The 8,435-nt window shown below is 36.0% G+C and overlaps 1 pseudogene; it reads left to right on the forward strand.

Annotated features, from left to right (window-relative positions):
• The first annotated feature begins 2,473 nt into the window (after nt 1-2,473).
• On the forward strand, nt 2,474-3,417 carry LOC103545297 (olfactory receptor 14I1-like; annotated as a pseudogene).
• The last annotated feature ends 5,018 nt before the right edge of the window (nt 3,418-8,435 follow it).

Below are 8,435 nucleotides of genomic sequence, written 5' to 3' on the forward strand. Positions count from 1 at the left end.
GAATTCTATCAGTGATTTAAAAGGTTGAATCCATTTCATAATACACAAAAGAATTCTAATTGCTTCTTTACATGAATATACACAATATCAATAGTAATCTTTCAAATCTGGAAAGAGGGAATATACCAAATGATTAATAACCAGTATTTAATTTCATCATGTTAATATTTTTGTGTTTGCCCTAAGGTTTAAACATTAAAATATTTCAGATATAGTTGATGCTCAATTTTTATTCCCCTTTATTCTCTTTTCTGTCCTCTTCTATACCATGTCGATTAATGGGTACTCTGTATTAATTCTTTAACAGATTTATACAATTTCCATATATGTATGTATCCATAAATAATATACTATAGTCTTCTGAATGTTTAAACTGACATGATTGGGAACACTTTATATGTAATAGCTTTCAGCGTGCTTTTTTTGTGCAAACACATATTAATATTTCCCTTATTTATGTATGCAGAGCTGTCACGTTTGATTTTATTGCTACAGAGTGTTCCATTCTGGCATTAAACAGGGTATATTATCCATATGCCAGAAATTGGAATTTAGAGTTCGAACATGATAGAACAGACATTCTTAAATATGTCATTTAAAAAGTGAGTATGTATTTGTTACAAGTAGCATTGCTGCTCGAAACTTGCACATCTTAATTGTGGTAAATATTGCCCAACGACACTCCACAGCACGTAGACTGCTTACACAGAGAACAGCAGCAAAGGAGCGTTTCATCCCTTCACGTCTTTATTCAGCCTTTATGGTAAGATTTATGTGCATTATATTTTCTAAGGCAATGAGCAGAAAAAGAGCATCTTATTCAGGTTTTAATGTACATTTTCATAATGAGAACTTCTGGACGTATTTTTGAAGTAGTAATTGAGCATTAATTTTTCTGTTTATGAACGGCTTGTTCAGACACTTTGCCCATATTTTTCTTTTATGTTAATTTGTTCTCATAGTTACTTTTTTTGTTGGGGAGTGGATACTGCTTCTTTGTCATTTACATTGCAAATATTTATTGCTCATTATTTGACTTTGTGTGAGCATACTATTCTTTTTAAAAATTTGTTTTAATGATACAATGAAGTGTTTCATACTGACTATGTTATTTATAACCTATGGAAAGAAGATTATCTTCAAAATATGTCATAAAAAAGGGTTTCTACCTTTCCTGTAAATAATGATAACATTCATTCACGTTTGCCTAATCACAAAGGATAGCATTCATTTATGTGCTTTATTTATCACTAATGGAATGAGATAATGAAACAATGCTGATTAAAAGGGATAATCACTAAGCTTATTTTAAATTGACTTTAAAGTTGGCTATAATAGGAAACAACTTATTAAATTGTGGGTTACAATACTTTAGAGTCATGTAGAGTGAATCTAACATGCAAATGACTGTGACGCAGACAAGCATGTATGTTTTAAACATGCAGACAGCACCACTGAGAAAAAGCAAAGATATGATGATCATCAATTAATATATAGAAAAAGTCCATGAAGTTTTGTTGGTCAAAATTATTACCCATTAAAGTAGATTAGTAGAATGCAGAGGTTAGCGACACTGATCCCGGAGATGGACTACCTTGATTTGAGTGCTGGCGCAGGATCTGGCTTTTTGAGTGGTCTTGGGCAAGCTACTTGACCTTGCTTTGTCTTAGTTTCACCTTCTGTAGAATGGAAATAATAGTAACACATTTTACTCCGTTGTGCCATTGTGAATATTAGATTGAGTTAATGTATTTAATCTGCAGATAACAGATATGGCACAGAAAGGAAGCTACACAAAGATTGTGGTGTTTTTATTGTACTAAGTGTCATTTCTTATGCATTCACACAAAGCAAACTTCCCTCTTTTCCATATGAGAACTATTCATAATGGGTTTTAAAATTGTATTCCATATTCATTCTATAACGTAAACAATAAATCCCCACTTTAAAGTGGCATACCACCAAAGTTATTCAAGAAAAAGCTAAAGAGAGCTGACTCCTCCCAGGACTTGCAACCATTATAATTTCAAGCTTTGTATTAAAAATATACCCAGAAACTTGTATAGAAGGAAAATTGTTGGTTTTATCTCACAAATTCTTATTTAGTAGATTTTCCTTGGGACCTGAAAATCTATATCTATAACAAGCACCCTATTTGATGAAAAAGTCTTGATCTCATGTTTTGAGGAGTACTTCACAGTAAATATGCAATTCTAATCAAAAGCTCTGGGAATTTACTTACTTAACTATTAAAGTCTTAGACATACCTCACTCAGAATCTTCTTATGTGAAAAATTCATCTACCATCACTCCATTTGCTTAAGCAATGTAGAAGATATTGACTACTTCAATTAGAGGAATATTATTTTTATAACATTGTATTAATACAACATTGTGTTCATTTTTATTTGCCTCATTTTTAATCTTTGTGTATTTTTTCCGCTAACAATCAGGACATAGATTTACCTACCCAATGGACAATCTCACGGAAGTGACAGAATTCCTCCTCATGGGGTTTTCTGATGTCTGGGAGCTACAGATGCTACTTGCTGGACTGTTTCTGCTGATTTATCTGGCAGCTCTGGTGGGGAACCTTCTCATCATCATGCTCATTACTCTTCATCAGTATCTTCACACGCCCATGTACTTCTTCCTAAGGAACCTCTCCTTTTTGGATTTGTGCTACATCTCAGTCACCGTGCCTGTCAGTCCACAGCTCTCTGACCCACAGCAGCTCCATCTCTTATCTTGGCTGTGTGTCTCGAGTCTACTTTTTCTTTGCTTTTGCATCTGCTGAACTGGCCTTTCTCACTGTCATGTCCTATGACCGCTATGTTGCCATTTGCCACCCCCTCCAATATGGAGCCACTTATGACATCAGGAAAATGCCACCAGATGGCAGTCATTGCCTGGCTAAGTTGTTTTTCTTATGCAGCAGTCCACACTGGGAACATGTTTTGGGAGCCCATTTCAAGATCCAACATGATCCACCAGTTCTTCTGTGACATCCCTCACATGTTGGCCCTGGTTTCCTGTGATGTTTTCTTTGTTGAGTTTGTGACCCTAGCTCTGAGCTCCAGCTTGGTGCTGATATGCTTTGTTCTTATAATCACCTCCTATATCCGGATCTTCTCAACAGTGCTCAGAATCCCTTCAGGAGAGAGACGAGCAGACTGTCATCATCCTCTTCCTCACCACAGGGCTCTTTGCTGCCTTAGGGTCAATTACCAAAACTTCTTCCATTCGAGATTTGATGATTGGTATGGCATATACAGTTTTGCCTCCCTTCCTGAATCCCATCATATACAGTCTTAGAAACAAGGAGATCAAAGGTGCTGTCTGGAGACTGTTTGGGAAGATAAATCCTCTGCAAAAGTAGAACACCTGGTCTCTGCTAATGGGAGGTCTGTAACCAAAGGCCAGGAGATCCAAACACTTTATGACAGACAAATAATATTGAAAAAAACTACTGAATGGCAGAATGAAATTTTTCCTGCTCTGGATTTAGAAAGAAATGCAAATGTTCCTGAAAAAAATAAAAATCTATTGATAGGAAATATTCCAAAGTTGTGTAACTACAACCTTCCATGGTGATCCATTCATTCTCGTAACATTTATCTTCCAACTCATTTAAATACCTTATACTGAACCTGTAGCCCTACACTAACGTTACTGTGCATTTGTTGGAAGGGGACAGACAGATACGCACATCTGTTTTTAGTACCTAATTTACCTTGTCAGGAAAGAGAACATAAAACAAGCAAATCAGTTACAGAGGACAGGAGTTAATGTTATTCTATAAATCATTCAGGAAATTGAGCCAAGTTTCATCAACACTCTTTTTTGGCAACTATTTAAATCACAATGTTTCACTTTTGAAATGCTGTAATAGTAACAATAAAAAAAATAAGTGTATAATATCTGCTTTACATCAGACCATGGTCTAAATACTTTATATATCTATATTTGTAGTAACTCAATAGTCACATTAACACTATGATGTTGGTTCTGTTTATTTCATTTGGGTTTCACAGACAAGAAAACTGAGTTAGAACTCAAGAACTTGCCCAAGTTCACACAGCTAAAAGTTTCTGAACCAATTATTGGTTCCAGGGAGTTTGATTAGAGATGATGGAATGTTCTCTGCAATTTTATACTATCTTAATATCTGTAATAAAAAAATTAATGTTCTTATATTCATTTATATTTCTGGAGTACATTTACTTTTTATTTTATATGTGTTGTTACATTCTAGATTATTGTTGCTAGCATCATATTTAGAATAATTTACTTACTATGTATGAAAGGGTATCAAAGGGTGTTATTTTTGCTGTCATTCTTACCTGATTTTTTAAAAAAGTAATTTCAGATTCCTAGGATATTTTCAAAGTTCTATACATTTCTTACTCTTTAAAATTAAATAATTATCTCTATTCCCCATATATTTAATAAGTGATGCCTGAGTGTGGAGGCTATATTTGAAATGTTAATGAAAATTTCCATTTCCTTTATAATAGTTGGCTTATTCATTTTTCATAAAGCTTTAAATTTTGCTAAATTATTTTCATAGAAAAAGACCCATTTTTTATGAATTTATAAATGTATCAGTATGTGAATTTACATCCATGATTTTACTACTAAATATTTTTAACTAATTAGTTAATTAATTAATTAATTTTCGGATGTACATCATAATATATTTCAAATTCTGTGTAGATTACATCATGTTCACCACCCAAAAACTAATTATAATCCATCCCCTCACATGGGAGCCTAATCACCCCTTTTGCCCTCCTCCCTCCGGCCTTCCCCTATGGTAACCACCAATCCAATCTGCAATGCTAGGTGTTTGTTTGTCATTGTTTATATCTTCTACTTATGAGTGAGATCATATGATATTTGACTTTCTCCCTCTGACTTATTTCACTCAGCATAATACCCTCAAGCTCCATCCATGTTGTCATAAATGGCCAGATTTCATCATTTCTTATGGCTGAGTAGTAGTCCAGGGTGTATAAATACCAAATCTTCTTTATGCCATTCGTCCCTTGATGGGCACCTAGGTTACTTCCATGTCTTGGCTATTTTGTATAATGCTGCAATGAACATAGGGGTGCAAGTATCTTTATGCCTTTTTGTTTTCAAGCTCTTTGGATAAATACCCAGCTGTGGGATAGCTGGATCATATGGTAGATCTATACTTAATTTTCTGAGGATACTCCATATTACTTTCCATAGTGGCTGCACCAGTTTGCACTCCCACCAACAGTGAACAAGTGTTCCCTTCTCTCCACATGCTCTCCCACACTTGTTGTTTCCTGTCTTGTTAATTGCAGCCATTCTGACTGGAGTGAGGTAATACCTCATTGTAGTTTTGATTTGCATTTCCCTGATAGCTAATGATGTTGAGCATCTTTTCATAGGCCTGTTCATCATCCCTATATCTTCTTTGGAGAAATCTCTGTTCAGATCCTTTGCCCATTTTTTAATTGGATTGCTGTTGGTTTTTTTTTGTTTTTGAGCTGTATTAGTTCTTTGTATATTTTGGATATTAATCCCTTATCCAATATATGGTTTGCAAATATCTTCTCCCAATTGTTAGGTTGTCTTTTCATTTTGTTGATAGTTTCCTTTGCTGTGCAGGAGCTTTTTCTTCTTCTTTTTGCTTTTTTTTTCAAGGATTGGCACCTGGGCTAACAACTGTTGCCAATCTTTTTCTTTAGTTTTTCTGCTTTATCTCCCCAAACCCTCCGTGTACACAGTTGTATATCTTAGTTGGAGGTCCTTCTAGTTGTGGGATGTGGGATGCCACCTCAATGTGGCCTGACGAGCGTTGCCATGTCCAGTGCCCAGGATCCGAACCCTGGGCCGCCGCAGCGGGAGCATGGGAACTTAACCAGTTGGCCATGGAGCCAGCCTCGTGCAGAAGCTTTTTAGTTTGATGTAGTCCCATTTGTTCATTTTTCCTTTTGTTTCCCTTGCCCGGTCAGACATGGGACTTGAAAATATGCTTCTAAGATCAATGTCAAAGAGCGTACTGCCTATGTTTTCTTCTAGAAGTTTCATGGTTTCAGATCTTACATTCAAGTCTTTAATCCATTTTGCGCTGATTTTTGTGCATGGTGTAAGGGAATGATCTACTTTCATTCTTTAGCATGTGTCTGTCCAGTTTTCCCAACATCGTTTATTAAAGAGATTCTCCTGTGTCCATTGTATGCTCTTGGCTCCCTTGTTGAATATTAGCTGTGCATAAATGTGTGGGTTTACTTCTGGGCTCTCAATTCTGTTCCATTGATCTTTGTGTCTGTTTTTGTGCCAGTACCATGCTGTTTTGGTTACTATGGCTTTTTAGTATATTTTGAAGTCAGGGAGTGTGGTACCTCCAGCTTTGTTCTTTTTTCTCAGGAATCCTTTGGCTCTTCAGGGTCTTTTGTTGTTCCATATAAATTTTAGGATTCTTTGTTCTATTTCTGTGAAAAATGTTGTTGGAACTTTGATAGGGATTGCGTTGAATCTATAGATTGCTTTAGGAAGTATGGACATTTTAATGATGTTAATTCTGCCAATCCAAGAGTGTGGAATATCTTTCCATTTCTTTGTGTCTTCTTTGATTTCTTTCAACAATGTTTTACAGTTTTCGCTGTACAGATCTTTCACATATTTGGTTAAGTTTATTCCTGGGTATTTTATTCTTTTTGTTGCAGTTGTAAATGGGATTGTATTCTTAATTTCTCTTTCTGCTACTTCGTTGTTAGTGTATTGAAATGCAACTGATTTTTGTACATTGATTTTGCATCTCGCGACTTTACTTTGTTCCTTTATTGTTTCTAAAAGATTTTTAGGGGCTGGCCCCATGGCCAAGTGCTAAGTTCGTGCACTCCGCTGCAGGTGGCCCAGTGTTTCGTCAGTTCGAATCCTGGGCACGGACATGGCACTGCTCATCAAACCACGCTGAGGTGGCGTCCCACATGCCACAACTAGAAGGACCCACAATGAAGAATATACAGCTATGTACTGGGGACTTTGGGGAGATGAAGGAAAAAAGTAAAAATAAAAATATAAAAGTTTTTTAGTGGAACCTTTAGTGTTTTCTAGATATAAAATCATGTCATCTGCAAAGAGTGACAGTTTCACTTCTTTTCCAATGTGGATCCCTTTTATTTCTTTTTCTTGCCTGATTGCTCTGGCTAGGACTTCCAATACTATGTTCAATAAGAGGTGACAGTGGGCATCCTTGTCTGGTTCCTGTTCTTAGAGGGATAGCTTTAAGTTTTTCTCCATTGATAATGATATTAGCTGTGGGTTTGTCATATATGGCCTTTATTATGTTGAGGTATTTTCCTTCTACACCCATTTTATTTAGAGTTTTTATCATAATTGGATGATGTATCTTGTCAAATGTTTTCTCTGCATCAATTGAGATGATCATGTGATTTTTATTCTTCATTTTGTTAATGAGGTGTATCACGTTGATAGATTTGCGGATGTTGAACCATCCCTGCATCCCTGGATTGAAACCCACTTGATTATGATGTATGATCTTTTTAATGTATTGTTGTAATCAATTTGCTGGTAGTTTCTTCAGGATATTTGCATCGATGTTCATCAGTGATATTGACCTGTAATTTTATTTTTTGTGTGTTGTCCTTGTCTGGTTTTGGTATCAGGAAAACATTGGCTTCGTAGAATGAGTTAGGAAGCCTCCCTTCCTCTTCAATTGTTTGCAAGAGTTTGAGAAGGATAGGTATTAAGTCTTCTTTGAATGTTTGGTAGAATTCACCAGGGAAGCCATCTGGTCCTGGACTTTTATTTTTTGGGAGGTTTTTTTTTTTTTTTAAAGATTTTATTTTTTCCTTTTTCTCCCCAAAGCCCCCCGGTACATAGTTCTGTATTCTTCATTGTGGGTTCTTCTAGTTGTGGCATGTGGGACGCTGCCTCAGCGTGGTCTGATGAGCAGTGCCATGTCCTCGCCCAGGATTCGAACTGACGAAACACTGGGCCGCCTGCAGTGGAGCGCGCGAACTTAACCACTCGGCCACGGGGCCAGCCCCTTTTTGGGAGGTTTTTGACTGCTGTTTTGATCCCCTTACTGGTGATTGGTCTATTCAAATTTTCTACTTCTTCTTTGTCCAGTTTTGGAAGGTTGTATGTTTCTAAGAATTTATCCATTTCTTCTAGATTATCCAATTTGTTGGCGTATAGCTTTTCATAGTATTGTCTTATTATCTTTCATATTTCTGAGGTGTCCTTTGTAATCTCTCCTCTTTCATTTATCATTTTATTTATTTGAGCCTTCTCTCTGTTTTTCTTGGTGAGTCTAGCTAAAAGTTTGTCAGTTTTGTTGATCTTTTCGAGGAACCAGCTCTTGGTTTCATTAATGTTTTCTATTGTTTTATTAGTCTCTATTTTGTTTATTTCTGCTCTGATTTTTATTA

This window comes from Equus przewalskii, unplaced genomic scaffold (assembly GCF_037783145.1).
Source record: "Equus przewalskii isolate Varuska unplaced genomic scaffold, EquPr2 contig_R1839, whole genome shotgun sequence".
NCBI lineage: Eukaryota > Metazoa > Chordata > Mammalia > Perissodactyla > Equidae > Equus > Equus przewalskii.